This window comes from Phycodurus eques, chromosome 8 (assembly GCF_024500275.1).
Source record: "Phycodurus eques isolate BA_2022a chromosome 8, UOR_Pequ_1.1, whole genome shotgun sequence".
In the NCBI taxonomy this organism is placed as follows: domain Eukaryota; kingdom Metazoa; phylum Chordata; class Actinopteri; order Syngnathiformes; family Syngnathidae; genus Phycodurus; species Phycodurus eques.
The window spans coordinates 21321657-21339345 of record NC_084532.1 but is presented as its reverse complement, the minus strand read 5'-3'; the positions used below and the strand labels follow the sequence as shown (position 1 = coordinate 21339345).

The 17689-nt window shown below is 42.4% G+C and overlaps 1 protein-coding gene across 1 annotated transcript in view; it reads left to right on the top strand.

Annotated features, from left to right (window-relative positions):
• Positions 1 to 3479: 3479 nt before the first annotated feature.
• lingo3a (leucine rich repeat and Ig domain containing 3a) overlaps positions 3480 to 17689 on the top strand; it is a 33351-nt gene continuing 19141 nt past the window's right edge. Inside the window, exon 1 of the mRNA XM_061683526.1 lies at positions 3480 to 3863. The gene's annotated coding sequence lies outside the window, so the exon portion shown is untranslated. The remainder of the gene's footprint in view (positions 3864 to 17689) is intronic.

The window sequence follows — 17689 nt, the reverse complement described above, 5'->3', positions numbered from 1 at the left end:
GAGCATGCGTTAGACATGCATGCTTAGCGTGCACAGGGGATTATTAATACTGTAGGGAGCCTCCTTAGGAAAGAGCGGAGGACATTCATTAAGGTCAGCACACAACAAAGTAGTGCAGCGCACCTCTTTGGATGCTAAAAAAGAACAATAATGCTCAGAATCGGGTACAGAGTGACACTGTAGCGATAAGAGTTGAGGCAATAAAGGACAAAAGGTACATTTATGCTCTTTTGGGGGCAACATTAGACAGGGTGAAACATGGCACATCTCCAATTTTCACCTGAATGTGACTTTCCTGCACTGCCTCAGGCGCTGAGTTATGTTTGATCTGTTGTTAGGATGCCTGCAGAATAAGCAGCGCTCTTCTTCTCCTGCTTGGCGCTCGTTTAGGAGTCAACCAGACTACCAGAACTAAAGTAAACAATGAGCGGTAATTGGAAAAAAGTTTCAGTTTTTTATTTTCAAGCCATTTGTTACTGTGTCGAATGAATATTGGTCGAACTTGTGGAATGATACTCATTTTGAAACAAAGCTTCAAAAATACAACATTTGTTCTTAACAACAAATAATGTCCCACTGAAAAACATTGCAAATGACATTTAGGTCTCACATTTATTTGTACATAAACTAGGGACATATTTTAAGATTTAAATTGTGACTACTGGCTTTCAATTTTGTCCACCAGATGGCACCACCTTTTCCCCATTCAAAGCATGAAGCACATTTATTTATTTATTTTATTTTTGCACATTTTACTGTCTTCTGCAAGGGACCTTTGCTACTGAAATTATAATATTTGTGTCATTATTGCTTTTGTATAATGTTGGGTATGTGCGCAAATATTAAATAAATTAAAAATAATTTTTAAAACTTTTTTTTTTTTTTAAAGAACTGTGGTGTTATGGCAGTATACTGTTCTTTAAAGCAGAAATTCTAAACATGTAGCTCGGGACCCAAAACGGTCGTGGACAGGCAATAACAAAAAAACATCCTAAATTCAACTGTTCGGGTTTCTTTTTCCTGCTATTTTCTGGAAAAATAAATCACCTATTATTGTTTTTTTTGTGCTCATTCTATGATGCTTTTAAGATGCCACTGGATGGTGCCACAGCGCTCCCTCATAGGAAAGTAGTAATTGGTGTCAAGGAAGTACGTTGAAGTGATACATCTCGACTGAGAAATGTTTTTGTGTCAGGGAGGAGAGACATTTAGCCTGGGTTGTTAGTTGAAGATTAGAAAGTGTCTTCGGCACAAGTGCATGTAGACTTGTACTTCTGGGACATTTTTTATTTGTTTTAAATCAAATAATCTGTCAGTCTTTTATTTCTAAGGATAATGTAAAATGAATTTGAAATTAAATGTGTTTAGGGATCATAGTTCAGAATAAAAGTATTGTTTAAATGTCCCATGTCACAACTATTTTATTTATTTGTTTAATCATCTTTAATGTCCTTTATCGGATTTGCAAGATAACTTTGGGTTGGAAATGCGCAGGATGCCCTTTTCAAGCTTTTCTGGTGTTTTCTGTTCAAAATGCCTTGCCGATATGATGGCTGGATTTCCTATTAATATTCCATATGCAAATAAGCTTTGCTCTGCATTGATCGCTGTTCTACTTAATTGAAATCTGGAAGACAATTTTGCTCTGATTGGTAGTTGGCGATATCTCACCGTCTTGTGGCGACCAAGCGTTCCTAGCGTCGTCGCATTTTGATGGTGATGTGATGTAGGTAAATATTTAAATATATACTTTAAGCATATGAGTACTTAAAGTGCAGAGGGCACTATGCAAAATGAATACATAAGGTAAAGAAGACAAAGAAGAAATAAGAAACAAAGAAGAATGTAGAGTCGAGTCTATATACACATAGGGTGCCATCTTACCTCTGTGTATTAACTGCTACTTCACCTACCCATAAGTCATATGTCAGACTGGTGAAACGGTATTAATATGTAATATCGGAGCATTATTTTCATGTCAGAGTACAATTACAGATGGACAGTATTGCGAGTGTATCCCTAGTTATCAACTATGACAGGAAATAATCAGTGCAATTTGATAATGTTGAATATTTTCTGTATCCTTTGATGTGTTTTGTGTGTTTACAACCTCCCATGTTTTTCATAATGTGTACACCTTGACAACCTACTAACATGCATGGATGATTTATTAGGACACTTCATCTAAATGTGATATAAATATTTATTCATTTGAAAATAAGCCTCTAAAAGTCAGCACAAAAAAACTTTTTTTTTTGCAACATGTAGGTCATCAAATGGTGATTCTTTTTAATTATGTATACAGTGCTAACTTATTTGTACAGTTAGGAGTGTTAAAGAAAATCTTACAATATTGTCTCTACAGTACAGATAAGAGGTTTTATGATGGCCACAGTTTGGTACAGATTAATTCTGTTTTGAAAATGGATTCTAAAACACAAGAGGTTCCACTGTAGTCTGCAGCCTGCTGATAATGATTTTTCAATTCTGAGTTACAGCAACCCAAGCAAATCTACTGTAGCATGCTGCCCAAAAGTACAACAACAACAAAAAAATAAACCAAAAAAAACAATTAGACTGAACTAGAAAAGCACACAGGAGAATGCAGAGGCTGAAGCATCCCAATTCGGACCAGCACCAGGCTTTTTGGGGGGGGGGGGGGGGGGGGTCGTTTCCAAATGTAGTATCGAAACACACACAAATAAACGCTGTAGTGATGCATATTTTCACGTACAGTCAGTTACTGGACATTACACAATCTGTGATTCAAATACAATATTAAAAAAAAAAATCTTGATTTTTGATTCACTGTCAAAGAGGTATTCATTGAACATAATTGTTTATTGTGTTGTAGTGTACTGCATCATACTGAAAGACAGTTTCACATTTTGCTTTCCTCGTAAATATATATAAATATAAATAAATAAAAATGCCAGTGATTCTCTGGTGTTACATTTCCCACTCTGGTCGTGACTTCCCATTATCCCCTTACATGCTGTTGTGCCTCTGATCTTACATTAAAGGCACACTACAGCCCACCCCAAAAACACACACACACACACACCCCTCCACGCCATTCGTACCTTACAATGAGATGTAACATGACATGACAATGTACACCTTTACATGAGCCCAGGCACATATTTTACATTCGAAAAACAATTCATGGCACACCACTAAACAAAAACTTTAAGTTGAGACACGAGTTAATTATGTTACTTCTGCCATCTAATGGAAGAGCATTTCATTGCTCTGCCTGTCAGTATATGCCACTGGCATAGAGAAATTATAAACATTATTTGTTGTACATACTCACTCACTCACTCACTCACTCACCCAGGTGTAAATGCAGACCATCTCCACACAGAAGGCAAGAGTGAGATGAATATGTAAGACCGAAGCATTGTTTTCCCTTTTCCCTCGTAGGACTTGAATGCAGCACAGAGAGAGAGAGAGAGAGAGAGAGAGAGAGAGGGGGGGGGGGGGGAGAGAGACCAGATGAGCCTCACCGAACAGCAGCAGGGTCCTATTTCAAAAACACACACACACTCCTACACACACATGCAACCCAGCGTTGGTCCGAGCCGCCGGTGGCGCCCCCTCACCACTTCGCCAAGGGACGAAGCCTGCCGAGAGACGACGACGACCAGGAGAAGCCCCCCGCTGCCTTCGCGGCACCAAGAGGAGCAGCAGACGATAGGAGGAGAAGGAGAGTTGGGGGCTTCTTTTGGGAGGTGCTAGAGGAGGGAGAGAGCAGGGGAGCGAGGGCTGCTGCTGGAGGAAGAAGAGATTGAGAACAACATCACACAGCATCGGAACCACTTGCAGATGTGGAAGCACCGCCGTTCAAGTTCCCGTCCTGGGTGAGCCTCGTTCCTGTATTTCCCTCGCCACACACTTTTTACACGCACTCACTCGGATGCTGTTATAGACAAGTGTCATCCACTTTGTTGCGCTTCCTCGACCATCTCACAGCACTTCATCTCGATGCTCTCCTCTTAGCGCCTTGAAAATGTGTGCCTGCATCTGAGTGTGTGTGTTGGCCGAGCAGCTCTCAATCATCTGAAGGTGCTGCAGTTTTTTTTAATCGATCCCCGCACTGACTGTGATACATCTAAGGCTGCCCTCATCCCATTTCTCTTCACATCCCTTGGAAAAGCTTCAGGACAGTTTACTCTCACCTGCCAAAGTAACATAACAATGCAATTTGCCTCAAAGGGAATTATAATGCAGATTGCTTGTTTCGTAACCTTAATGAGCCCCCCCCCACCCCCACACACATACACACCAACAGAAAAGAGCAACACTTCTATGTGTACTGCATCTGTGCCCAAGCCCCCCTGTGAGGGTTTAACTCATGTCCCACTCGATGCACTGATGTGCTGCTTAAACTGATCAACACCACCGACGGAGCAGTCATCAGTACACTGGGAGCAGGAGTAAACAAATACTGCCCACCTTTTCTTAATTTGAGAAGTTGTAGTTTGATTCTTCAGAGCAGCAAATGACACTCACGACTCGGGGCGCACTTGAGCAAGGCCTCCGATGTCCCAGAAAGAAAAGAGACTGTGCCAGCCACGCTCATGACTCAATGCCAATTGGCTGACTGCTGATGTCATGACGTTGTGCAACACTCTCTCCAATATTCTTCTAAAAAAATGTTGCCCTCTTATCACTCTGTTCTTCTTTTTTAGGCTTTTGTGTGCCACACTGCTGTCACGTTTTGTCATGCTAACCGAAGTGGAACACACATGGCGCAAATAATCCATTTGGAAGCCTGAACAAGAAGCACAGTGTAAGAGGAGTGACAAACATGAAAGCAGTGTTCTACACAAAAACCTGAAGAAGCACAAAGGGAAAGTCGTAACAAAGTGTTAAAAGCAGTGTGTTGCACTGTAGCCTGAAATTGCAATTAATTGGAATTAAACCTACGATTTAAGAGCACAAACATGACTGTGACAACGGGTTGTTCCACTGAACCATGAAAAAGAACGTGATGAATTGTGACAGCAGTGTTCTACACAAAAGCCTGAAAAAGGAAGCACATGCTGAGGCAAGTGACAAAATGTGAACATGATATTCTACCGTAGTGCTGAAACAAAACCCAGCAAGAGCATGATGAGGCATGAAAGCATTATGCTATACAGAAACCTGAAAAAGAAGCACAGGGAGCGGGAAAGCAACGTGCTACAGGAAAGCCTGCAAAAGAAGCAGCGAGCGAGCCCATGAAGCATGAGAGTTGTGTGTTACACAAAAGCCTGAAAAACAAGCATCAAGTTCAAGAACTAAAACAAAAAACCTGACAACCTTGTGCTACACAGAAACTTGAAAAAGAAGCACATAATCAGAGAGTGAAGAATCGTGAGCGTAACAAATTGTAAAGGTACACCTCACTACAGCCTGAAAAAAAAGCACAGAGTGAAAAGTGATAATGTGTTGACAGCAGTTTGCTGCTTAAAAGCCTAAAAAGAAGCAACAAATTAGCGTGACAGAACGTGACAGTAGTGTGGCAGAAAAAAGCCTGAAAAAGAAGCACAAAGTGAGAACATAACAAATTGTGACAACAGTGTTTTGAGTTACAAGCGAGGCCACGGAGCAAATTCAACTCGTATCTCAAGGCACCACCGTATTACAGCCGAGGAGTGGCTAGATGTTGCGCAACACTGTGACGCAAGTCGGTTAGCATGGCGTCATCAGCTTGGCTTCCGCAGTCTCGTTTCTTTCACAGCTTGTATGTCGCCGGTGTTGTGTTCATGCTCTGTGCACTGTTTTGAAGGCTCAAGACCAATATAGTATTAATCTGACTTTAAATGGTGCTTCTCGCAACCCTTGTGAGGATAAGCGGCTCAGAAAATGGATGGATGGATGGATAAATGGTGCTTCTGTTTTGGTTAGCGACAGAGTACAAATGGGACCTTCAAGCCAAGTCCTGATTGATTGAGCCACTGCCACCTCTCATTTGGATTGAAGATGTCCCAGACAGCTCCGGGATGTCATTATAAGCACCACTTTGTTGTAGCGTGACGTTATGGATCGCTAACCGCTTGTCAGAAGCTACGGGTGCTGCTTTGTCGCGTCGACGGGAGAAAGTCGCTATTGGAACGACTGTAATTGGAGAAGCGGCGCGAGGTGCGCTGATGATGTCAGTAATAAAATGTCTGCTGACAGGTCAATTAGTCCTTCAGAGTGCATTGTTGAACCGCGGGCCCCCATCATCCATTTCTTCGGCCCGCTCTTCTCATTCTGATCCCCTCGGCTGCACATAAAGCTGTCAGCGGTGCTCAAGAGCCACATTAAGTCTACTTAACGATATCGCTGCCAAGCTGCATTGTTTTCCGCTTTTCGGCGGCAGTAAAACACACACGTGGGTGCGCCGTCGTTGCTGTTCTCGGTGAAATTAGATCCTCCGAGTGACTTCCCCGTGGCTGCATTGCGGTGGTAAGACGGCCAGCTGGCTGACTCCATCGCCGTTAAACAGGTCTGATGGTGCTAGAACCTGAATGCAAAGCTCGGGCGGCATCAGGGACTTTTTATGCTGCAACATTTGTTGTGACGATAGCAAGCGCACAAAACTAGAAGTTAGATAATTCATGGCAAAAAAAACCCAAAAACAACTCCACGCTAAGACCAATACTATTTTTATTTAAATTAAATAGCGACTCACTAATATTACAATGGAGCGTACTCGCGCTAAGCCATTTGAGCCCACTAGACAATTTGGAGTTAGTAAGAGTCTACCCGCTGTGAGTCTGCTCCTTGGAACGTATTGTCAGTGATGGGGATTTTCTCTGTTCTGTCCTCGAGGGTTCTGATAACTAGCTTGAGAGTCAAATAGAAGATACTGGTCCGTGTGGATAGGTTTTCTGTAGACCTCAATATTGAGGCGTCCGTGCTTCCCCCCCCTTGCAGTCCAAAAATTGCAACGTGTCCTCTTTGATATCTGTGGAAGAAAACATTTGTTTGTGCCCATGGCACAGCCGTGTTTTTGCTTGTAGAAAGATGTATTGTATTGGAAGTATGTGGCGCAAAGGCAAATTTGAAGTAGATCATATACGTGTCTTGGGTAGAGGTTGGTTCTGTCCTGTAGGTTGGAGTCTTGTTGTAGCAAGACTACAGCCTGTGCGATGCAGTCGAACCTGCCTGGACTGGACCATCGCAAAAAAAATAAAATAAATGACAGTTGGTGACTCACACCAGCACATTGAGCAATTGGAGATATGGACTCCTGCGAGCCTGTACAGGCTTTTGATGCTGCACATGCAGTGTATTGTATGTCATATATCACATTTACTAAACCATAAAAAGATAGCGTAATAGTTCAGGAATAAGTGGGTGACAAAAGAGAGACAACGTGGCAAGAATAAAAGTGAGAGTGTGGATATTTTAAATGAGGCTCACTGGTGCAGTACGTACTCCTCGTGTACATTTTTGCCTCCACGGGTGCATTATGGATTAGAAATATAGTCAGGTATTGTTGAAAAACGATATTTGTATGGCTTGGGGGCGGCACGGCGGTCATTCTGTGTCTCGCTCTCTTAAAAAAAGTGAAAGCTTATGTACATTTTCATCGGTTGTAATCTGTGATATTGCAACGCCGCACACAGGCAATTCCAATTTTGAATCACCGCAAGACCCGTGGCTGACTGACGGGCCACTCATGAAAATAGTTGTGAAATCCCGCACACTGTGTGAAAGCTCAGCCGGATTCGACCACTTGGTGTGCGGTAGCCTTAAAACCTGGTGGAGGTATGGCATATGCACAAATGAAGACCCTATTATATTTTGGTGAAGATCTGGACAAAGGATAAGCCTGCAGTCACTGTAGGATTTCCCCCTCCCTTCAGCAGAACTAAAATGATACAATCCCATCCACCCATTCACTTCATTTTATTTATTTATTTTTGTAACCATAGTAAATAAACCTTATTGAGTTGTGTTTATGCTTTTTTTGCGATTTAGTTTTAATGGACTCTTCTTATTCAAGCATGCATAGGAATTATTTTATCGCATTTGTTTCGATTTTCCTACATTTTCCCAAGCGCTAGTCTACCCCTGGGGTCGGATCCAAGAGTTGAATGAAAAAAATGCAAATAATCAAGGGAGTCTTTATTTGGCAAAGTACTGCATTGGCATTGGAAACATTGTATTTAATTACACGTGTGGCGAATACCGCGGCGTTCTGTGATGTCAAGGAGTCCTAATGTGTGCTCATTATGTTGCGATGATGCAATTTATACTTCGGCCTGCATAATTCATAACTATCTTAGCCTACATGAATAATGAATATAATAGCAGCTTGTTTTTGATTAACCAACGCGGTGCCGAAACGTCCAGCGGCACCTACGTTCACGCTTAAAGGTCTGTTTTGAAGTAAATGGCTGACAGGCTTGAATGGAGACTGTCAGGTGTTGATTGTAATGACCTGACCGGTTTTGAAGCTGCCGGTCATCTATAGAGAGGAGGCCGCTCAGTTGAGGGATAAGTCCTACTGGTCCTGCAAGCTGCATATTTCATGTTCCCCTCAGTTCAAAGAATATGTGATATTTGTGGCGTTATGTAATGACTCAAATGGAAAGCAGGCAGACTTACTGTTGCTACTCCTAAGTTCTGTTTCCACCAACATAAACCACTTACTGTTGGTCACTCGTTGGTTGGGCAGATTTGTTCTCAACACGGCTGCTGTAGCAGTATTTTTTTACTCTTATTATAATGAACTCTCTTCATTGTTTCAATCTTGCAAAAAGAGGAGAGGTTGTACAGAGCAGACACGCAATGCAGTATACTTTGAGTGTTTAATTTGTTCCATGACCCTGTGCTTAACTCAAGTGTGACTGTAGCTGCCATGTTAGTCAGACCTTCCTGACTACAGTGGTGCCTTGTGATACCAGTCACCCAATGTGCGAATTTTTCCAGATACGAGTAGTCGTTCGGCCAATGCTTTGACTTGCAAGCAACAATTTGAGATAAGAGTGCTATAAGTTCGCACTGAGGTCAACTTAACTCACTTCACAAACACCAGCAGTTTGACAGGTAGTGAACAATTCTTCAAAAAAGGCTTCAAGCTGTTTATTGCCACCCCAGTTGAAGATTACCGTCAACCGAAACATAAAATAAATAGAATTACACGTCAATTTAAAACAACCACATAGCTTTGCTTTAGATATGTCAGTTCAGCTGAATGCTCACACCCAATGCAAAATGTCATAGATGGGCTAACAAATAGTTTCGGGGTAGCAGTGTTATATCCTTTTCAGCAAAAGATATTTGAACACAAACGCTGAAGCAACACATATAGACTGATAATTTAACAATATTCACCAGCATATGTTCTTATGCGAAGAACAACTATCACTCTAAACTATTATCTGTTCACAGAGCAGCCTGTTCTGCTACATTTCCATTACCCTGTTCTGTTGTGTTGTGTACCATAGAGAATGAAAGTGTACCGTACCCCTTGGTTAAAACTATAGGCTATACCGGACCACCTTTTAGCACTCTTCTACTGGAGTACTAACCAGTGGTTTGCACGGCGTCATGCTGCTGTGCTGTCATATTACTTACATGCATGCTGAACTGAACTCTCCTGCCAGGAGCTTATAAAACAATAGGTGGTCCAGTTTTCCTACGGTTCCAGTGAGACACACTTGTTGTTCTTGCTGTCTCCAGTTAATTTCACCTCATGTTCTTCCAAGGCTCCTGGCACATTGAAATGCTGTGACAAAGCAGCCGTAAAACAATACATAGCGAGGATGCACCACCATGGCGGGAATGTGAGGCTCCTGCCCGCGTCGCCATCTGGATGTTGCTATTCCCGACACTTGTCTTTCAACAGCCTGGCTCTAAGCCAGTCCAAATCCATACTTGAAAGTCATCTTCCTCCATCCCATAAGCGCAACATTTGATCCATGCTTAGCGAATCAAATCTATGAATAAAACTAAATTACATCAAAGCGGCATTCTCTCTTTTACCTTCTCAGAAACAGTTTGTGAAACATGATATTGGAGACAGCAGCTTCCTGACTACATTTAAAACAGCAAAACAACTTGAGCAGTGTATGGTTTTATCAGCAGTGTGGAATGACCTCTACAGATTTGTTTGTTTTTTTGTCATGTCTTTCAACTTGGTGAAGCAGCATGTGGCTCGTTGCCCAAGTTTGCTTTTGTGCTTTTTGTTCCAATTGTTTACAGTTGGAGCTGTCAACAACAATTGCATGTTTGTGTTGATGAGGAGACTCATGTTGCGTATAAGTGTGACAGTTGTGTTCGTCTGAAGACCTTGTATAATATGTTCTCTGATTTGCTCATGACAGTTTTTCTTCTTTCTTGAAGAGAAAGACATAAGAAATGACTTAAAAAGATGACTTGGCGTTTTCCAGTATTATAGTATTGAAATAGAAAATATCCCAAAATATTGCCACAATAAGAGCCAATCCTTGAAGGTTAGGTGGTGCATTAACCTTTCCCTAAGCCACACCCTTGAAATGCTTACTGGCCAATCACAGCACACGTAGTACAGAATAAGCTCGGACAGAGGTCTGATAGTTTCTCCATTGAATTCAATGATAGATTTTGGAAGTTTGAGGGGGGGAGGGGGGGGGGTATATTTTTTCTCCCTTAAAAGGTAATTATGATTAAACAGTAACAAGTGTTATTGATGGTGTAGTGGTTCACTCACCTGACTTCAGTGCAGAATGCGCGGGTTCAGTTCCCACTCGGTGATGCTGTGAGTATGAAAAGTTGCCTTGCTATATGTGCCCTGTAACTGAATGGCGATCAGTCCAGAGTCTAGTCAGCTGGGATAAGCTCTATGTTCTTACAACCCTGAAATGGGAACATGGTATAGATAAATGGATGGATAAAACAAGTGACACATGTTCCCTTTCCAAAACCTCAAAAAGGTTTCTGGATACATTTTTTATATGGAAGTCCGCATAGTCATTTCAGTCCCTCACGAATTGTAAACCCAATAGGAAAACCTTTGTCTGCTCTAAGGTAAGTAACATACAGTATTTGTATTATCTGTAAAATAATATTAATTATGCTGTTCTTTGCTATAATACCAGCAGGTTCCTGACCGCAGATCAAACCCACGGGACCATAGTCCTCACAAGCTTCAATGTTTAGTAGCACTAACTGCAAGGCTAAACACCCGAGACGGCAAATCACTGGCCAGCACCGCTCTTAAGCGTGAGGTCTGACTACGTACTTCTATTGCAATGAAGACGAGCTACTGCGCATTGTAGACTTTTAACGACAGTCAATCACCGGGCACAGAATGAGAAAGAAACCATTCACGCTCACATCCCCGAGTGGGAACTGATCCTGCACTGCCTACAAGCCTACCAAGTCAGGCGAGCGTAGTACAAAATCATCACTGACTTTGTTTAGGCCTTTTGCTTTTCGATGTTATCACTTGCAACTGGAAGAGCACTGACGTGAATGTTTTACAGAATATCTCTGTGGAATATACCGTCAGGAAACACCGTATGTACTTAGCTTTTACAAACAAATATCAGATGTTGGAGATAAAATGAATCAATGCTCAAAGGCTTCAGTCCTTCCAGTTGGTTTACCAACCGCATTTGCGACAGCTGAGCCCGGCAACCATGACATACTGTCCCCAATGCAACCCAATCGTGAACCAGCTGTGTGTGTGGGCTGACTCGAGTTTCGCTCATCGCTCATGGCGCATATACATTCAATTATGTAATTACAACCCAGATTAGACTCATGTTGTCAAAAACACTGTAAAGATTTATCAGCTCATTTTGCCTTCGCCTCGACTATGAAATACAATCATCCCAATGTCATCCTATGGAGCACAAAACAAATCCGATAATGGTGCTTTAATCAATATGAATATGGTTAGCGTCATGTGACAGTGCATACAGCTCATGATGACAGTTGAGTATAGGGACTCAAGAATCACTTGCGAATCCCTTCTAATGCAAAATGTTCTCATGGGAATTCAGTTGTGCTAAAACAAAAAAATTCCCCACAAATTGGGGGGAATTATTCCCAATGTCCTTTATAGTTGGACTTTGGTCAAAACCCAGACCAGGACCTACAGTTAAATTAGAACTCGAATTTGCTGCACAAGAAATCATGGAAATATGGTAGAACCTGTCTGTTCTCGACTTTTCAGTCCATATTATGGAAAATTGACTTTAATTGCTGGGATATCTGTGCACGTACGAGGTGTCTCAGAAAGGTACCAGGACTGGTGTTTTAAACCCAAACTATAGAGTCTGAATAACCTTCCCAGCCTTCTCCTTCACGCCTTCATACAGAGGTCAAATCATTCTTTCAGGATCCTCTGTAGATCCGTGGTCACGGCCATTTTAATTCCGTCCATGTCTAAGAAAGGGGTCCCCTAGATGAACCCCTTGAGCTTGGGAAAGAGAAAATAATTGCACGGCATGAGGTTGGGTGAGTACGGAGGTTGCTCCAGCACAGCGGTGTCCTTCTCAGCCAGGAACTTTTGGATGCTCAGGGCATTGTGAGCAAGGGCGTTGTCATAGTGAAGCAGCAATGAGTTGTCCTGCGACAACTCTCACCTCTTCACGCACACTCAGGATCTCATTATAGATGTGCTGGTTGATTGTCTGGCCAACATTGAAGGCAAGACAATCAAACGATGGCCAAACATCAGTCCTACAACTTTTCCGACACACCTCAGATACGGTTTCCAAAAATGTGTCTGCCAGCTAGCCGTAACAGTGACGCTGATTTACATAATACTGCCCTCCCACACTGGGTGTCTCCGCTCATGACTTGGCAGCTAGCCATTTCCAGGCGACGGTCGGACTTCAGTGAAGCACTATCAAGTAAAAAAAAAACAAAAAAAACAAGACGCTAAGTAGTGCAACAGTGTTGTCGAATGGACAGATTAGTTTTCAATAATCGTCATTATATTCAAATAATCTGTGAGATTGTCCACAGGTGTACACGTATTTGGAACTAGTCGACAAGTACAATGCAGTGACGTGATGATGGAAATGCTGCCGACACAAGTGAAAATTGATGCTTTTGTAGTTTTCCTTCGCACTTTGGGGCGGCAGTAGTAACAGCCCGGCTTGTTGCATCCCTCTCACGCTGTTCCTGTCATCATGGTAACGAAAGCTGCACTTTTGGGGTAGTAGGGGGGAGCAGTAGCTCGTTTTCATGAGACAGGGCTGCCCCCTCAAAACAGGCTGATTTCAGTCTTATAGAAAATGTAAACTTCTGGAATTCGTGATCCTTTGAGTATTATGATGAAAGAATGTCTCACACATTTCATTAAGACGCCTCAGAACTGTTATGCTTATAACGTCTTCCTTAAATCATAGGTTTAATTCCAAGTTGTTGGATGACTCGACATTGTTTGCATTATTCCTCTCTAATTTCTCTTAAAAAACACTCCACCGAGCGATGCGCACTCGTTCAAAGTGTGCTGTATATTCATGAGATTCTGCTGACTACGAGGGATTTGAAATGTTAGTCCTCCTCCGTGTTCAGCTTAATGATACGGAGGTCAGGCGGCGGCCACAATGTCCTGTTGGACTTATTGTCTTCATTACCGCTTTTTTGAACGGCGAGCTTAAAAGCTTACGAAGACCAGCTGACAGCCGACCCAAAAGATGTCGCATTTGACTTCGTTAGGGAAATGTTAATTGGCGCTGGGCTGCTATTTTCCTCTGACCTTTTGGTTGTTTTTCACTTGGGGTAACTCATTTTAGGAATAATTTGGTGACTTTGGGCTCATATGGACATAAGTGGATAGTTCAGAAGTACTTGCTATTCTCTGCCATGTAAATTCGTTATTTTCTGGCTTGGTGTATGAATGTGTGTGTGAGTGAGTGGATGTGAGGCACTTTGGGCACTGCGATGGTGTTGATAAAGCACTACATAAGTCCAGTCCATTTACCATTTACCATTTGATATGATGACACCCTAAAACTAAACTGCTATGAGAGGAAGGATGATATTTTTCCCAAGCTGTCATTTGAACGAGACGTCAAAGCCTTGACTCTCTCCCTTGTTTTTTTTCTGCATCGTTGAAACTAATAAATCAGCAGTTGTGTGCGTGCTCGTGTGTGCGGCTGCTGTGATGCGATTGTGCCTAACGGACACCCAGATGCACACACTCGCCTCGTCCTCCTTCATCGGGGTTGCCTGTCAAAAGTGTTTGATTAGAAGAAGTCTGCTGAGATTCTTTTGTCAACTTTCCCTTCTTGCTTTGTTATTTTAGGATGCTTATGAAACTGCTGCATGTGTGTGTGTGTGTGTGCGCCTGTGTGGGTGCATGGGCATACACTCACGGCCACAAAGAAAATTATTCCTTACATAGGAATCCACAGTACAGTTGCATCTACTAGAGTGCAGACCTCCGCCAAGGCTTACTCGTTTGTTTGAAAATATATGTCCCACTCCAGTCCTGGTGGCGGTAATGTCTGTTACAGACACACAACAACAACACACTTTTTTCACCACTCCAACAGCTCCTAGAAGTGGTGGGACACTGTCCCACTTGGAAAAGTAGGTTGAGTTAATTGTTTAAAATATAGTTTTTTTTTGTCTACTCTCTAAAAATCGATCTATGTTGGCTTTAAAGTGTAGTTGAAATAGGCTTTGCAGGTGAGAAATGTGATTTTCTCTAGCTCTCAACTTGCTGCGCCTCCCTTGGCTCACAACTAACTTGGCCCCAATGCAAGTGGACAGGAATGGTGACAAGTGTGTGTGTGTGTGTGTGGGGGGGGGGGGGGGGGTTCAGACCACTTTTATCCAGATCTATACCAAAATTTGATTGGTTTGTGATTAGCCCAAGCACTATTCATCTAATGTAGAACTCGAGTGTGTTGTTTTTGCATAATTGTACTAACAGATTCACTCGTCCATAATAGACTATAACAGCGAAAAGTGATGTAATGGCAATTTACCCATATTGGATCATTTTGTAAAACAGCATGTGGCTCATTGCCCGAGGTTATAGTTGACTTAGCTGTACCTAATGAATTGTCTGCTATAGTTCTATATATTTGCCTATATAGCATGCAGTGTCATGGATGTTATAAATAGCAAGTTTGCGAGCAAACACGTCAGTGAGGCTTTGATGGCGTGCTGTCGTGTAGCTGGCGCGTGACAGGTGAGCTGAAGAGCACGTGGAGTGGACGTGAAGACAACATTGTAAATTGATGACAGGAGGCACAAGCGCTGCAGCCAGACATTGCCGAAATGCCGCTTGGCTCCTCTCACGCACGCTGTCATCACGTTTTCATTTAGAAGAAACACATTGATCCAGTGACGGGTCCGCTGTCATTGCTCACCCGCGGCCTCACGCTCAAATCAGAGTCACTTTGGTTATTTTATGGAGTCCCTCGCTCTGTCTGATGTTGTCGTAGCGTATTGTCCCAAAGAAGCTCCTGAATAATTTGCTCAACGCGGGCTGCCGTTGCTCTTTCCGTTTGCTCTTTCTCTGGCTTTCTCTGTGGGGTTTTCTGACTTGGAGTTCCTGTTGTGTCAGAACAGATCTGCTTCACGCACAAGCTCGGGCCCAATTACTTAATGCCCTCAGCTGTACCTAGACGGAGGCTCTTTGCATCGCCGCCATCTTGTCATGTGCTTCTAAGTGCCACAGTGAAACAGATTGGTCATCCCACTGGCATTTCCTTTTTTAGTTTGGGCTAAATTTCTGGAGCTACTTGATGCGCCTTCCTCCTTCTCTTCTTTTTTTCCCCCACCTTTTCCTCCTTGCTACCGAAATGTAATACTAGTTAAAGTAAGCATGTATACAGTGGAACCCCAATTTTCGTGATTAATCTGTTCCGGAAAGTCTGACTAAAACTGAACCATACAAAATCCAAAGCAATATTTTCCATATGAAATAATGTAAATCCAATTAATCCATTCCAAACACCCCCCAAAAATATGTACCAAAAAAACCCTTCATTTTATAGAGAATAATTATACATACAAAAAAAAAACAGTAAAAGAAGTACAAATTTATCATCAGCTTTACCTTTATGGAAGACAGGAGGAAGGGATTTCTTGTTTCGTGTTTGTCGCCTTCTTTATCAAATGGCTTGTGCTCAAAACTTTTGTCCTGTTGTGTAAAAAGGGTTCAACAGACAAGAAGGCATATTCCACAAAGGAAGCTTTTATCAAAAACTCAAGGCACTAACAAGCCTACTGGTCTGCTCAGCAGTATCGGTGTAAAATCCTGTAGAAAATCAGCTTGACAGTATAATAACACACTTTATTTAACCCCATGGTGTCTTATTTAGTAGTGGTTCTATTTTGTGCTTGTTTATTGAGTGCAACTATTAAATAAGCCAACTTGTGGCCCAAGAAAGCGTGGTGAAGCTGTTATTATAATGCATGCTTTTGTTAAGGTCTGAATTACGACAGGTTGTGTTAAGTAGATGTTGCCTGAGTGTTGCAGAACAGACCGGGAGGGTTATTGCTTAGAGTTGGGGGTGTTGTAAGATGACTTACAAACTGTGTGGAATATTTACTTTAAACTATTATTATAGGCAATTGTAAACATTTTGGGGCGTGTCAATGACTTTCGCAACTCGCGGCAGGGCTCGGTCCCTACTCCTCTGTACAGTGGGGATTTTACTGTACTACCATATCACTCTGTCAAAATTGTAATGCATTACATCACTATTGCGTAACTTTCCATAAAAAAAAAACAAACGCTGAATGTAAAAGTAGGATATGAAACTCACGCACAGATGGCTTTTAGCAAGACAACAATGCTAAAATAACATGACGGGCCCCACACTCAAATTACCATCTGGCTCAAAATAAACAAAATTATAATAGCATTATCTATGATTGGCTGGTGAGCAGTCCAGGGTGTTTCCTGCCTCTTGCCCAAAGTCCGCTGGGATAGACTTCAGCTCAATAATGACTCTCACGAGGACAAGCTGTACTGGAGAAAACAGATGGATAAAAAGCTCCGTGGGCAGACACGCTTGAAGCCATTTTCACACTGAGGTAGGTACAGTCTCGTCATCAACAAGCGTTACCGCGATTGGTCAGTAGAGTCCAAATCTATAGCGTAGGCAAACAATGCTTAGATTTGACTTCGACATGAGAGCTGTTGTACCTAGTTTGGTTGTTGCTTGTGGGAAACGAAGATGACAGATCTTTGCCCAGATACATCCATCCATCCATCCATTTTCTGAGACGCTTCTCCTCACTAGGGTCGCGGACGTGCTGGAGCCTATTCCAGCTATCATTGGGCAGGAGGCGGGGTACACCCTGAACTGGTTGCCAGCCAATCGCAGGGCACAAGCAAACAACCGTTCTCACTCACAGCCACACCTACGGGTAATTTAGAGTTTCCAATTAATGCATGTTTTTGGGATGTGGGAGCTGTGAGGCTGACGCTCTAGCCAGTCATCCACCGTGCCGCTGCCCAAATACAGTAGCTGACAAATCATGGGTAGAGAAACTCTGTGTTAGGGTGTTATTAATCAAATTTGCCCAAATCTGAACTTCTTTATGTCACATATCCCAAATCAGGCAGCTCACAAAAGATTGACTTGGTTGTGTAATTTCACACTTGATTAGTAGGCAGTGATTCCTGAGACCCAAATGTGTACACAAGCAATTAAAGAGGCTTTGCCATAATCTGTCAAACGCAGTCTCCCCAAGTTGCTAAGCTTGTAACGGGTATAATAATAAAGATTTTTTTAAGCCA